The sequence below is a fragment of the Cynoglossus semilaevis genome, chromosome 16, assembly GCF_000523025.1.
Source record: "Cynoglossus semilaevis isolate Cse_v1.0 chromosome 16, Cse_v1.0, whole genome shotgun sequence".
NCBI lineage: Eukaryota > Metazoa > Chordata > Actinopteri > Pleuronectiformes > Cynoglossidae > Cynoglossus > Cynoglossus semilaevis.
The window spans coordinates 2400076-2401168 of NC_024322.1; the positions used below are offsets into that span (position 1 = coordinate 2400076).

Sequence of the window (1093 nt, forward strand, 5' to 3'; positions counted from 1 at the left end):
CCGTCCAACCCCGAAACGGGCTGCCGGGGCCGCCGCAAGACGGAGAGCCCGCCTCTGTCTCCAGGGCACGAGAAATGATTCCAGAAAAAAAAACAGTTTAGAAGAACGAGGCGAGCGTGCCCTCCCCTGACAAAGGTCATTCCGTTTAGTCTTCGAGCAAATGGTCAGGACGTTAGTTCTTCTTTCTTGTCATACGATTGGAAAGTATTGACGCGATGCCGGTGTCCGACAGCGTCACCAGATGCCCGCTATCCAGCTGGAGTATTGATCACATGTCCTGTTCAATGGTCAAAGTGGTTCTTCAGGGTGAACAAGTTGGTGACATTAGTTTTTTGTAAACGCTACAGGGAAGAAAAAAAAAAACCTGATCTGTTGACCAACAACATCCTTTCCCGACGAGAAACCGGACAGTTGAGATGACATTGGAGCGAACCCTCCACAAGAGAACTAGCATCTGAGGTTTAACTTTCAGGAGGATGCAGCACATTCGGGGCAGGAGTTAGACTAAAAAATGTCGCTGGATCGAACAAAGTATAGAGGGGATTTTTTTTTTTTTTTGGTGTGTAAAAAAAACACTATATAAAACAGCATTATCATCAGCAAAGAAAAATCATTGAGAAAGTCCTTCCTACCTCTGCGTTTCACTGCTACACTCCCGTGTTCCATCCCAGTTTATTCGCCGAGACTCGGGCAGACCCAGAGTCGTGGTTGGTGTTTGGTTCCCAGGAAGCAGCAGCAGCAGCAGCAGCAGCAGCAGCAGCAGCAGAAGGAGAAGGAGAAGAGTCGGCGTCCTTACCCCTTGGTGCAGCTCGACAGCAGAGACACTGGATCTTCAGCAGCAGCTACAACCCTCCCATCATCCACCCTGAATTAATTAAAGCTGTTTTCCCTCCCTAAGCTGCCCTACCTCTGCCTCTCACTTCTCTCTCCCTCTCTCTCCCTCTCTCTCTCTGATTCTCATGTGCGCATGGTTATTGCCCTCCCTCTCTATCTGTGTGTGGTGTGTGTGCGCCTCTCTCTCTCTCTCTCTCTCTCTCTCTCCCTCTGTCTGTTTCCTTCTGCTTTCAGTCACCCCTCCTCCACTCCTTCCTTT

General features: G+C 49.6%; 1 protein-coding gene across 3 annotated transcripts in view; it reads right to left on the reverse strand.

Annotated features, from left to right (window-relative positions):
- The window catches only part of dgkg (diacylglycerol kinase, gamma), a 77371-nt gene extending 76329 nt beyond the window's left edge, over positions 1-1042 (reverse strand). For 2 of the 3 annotated variants that reach the window (XM_008327967.3, XM_008327968.3), the window contains exon 1: positions 633-1041. The gene's annotated coding sequence lies outside the window, so the exon portion shown is untranslated. Of the gene's footprint in view, positions 1-632 lie in introns of all 3 variants that reach the window. The other variant, XM_008327966.3, reaches the window with a different exon arrangement.
- Between the last annotated feature and the right edge of the window lie 51 nt (positions 1043-1093).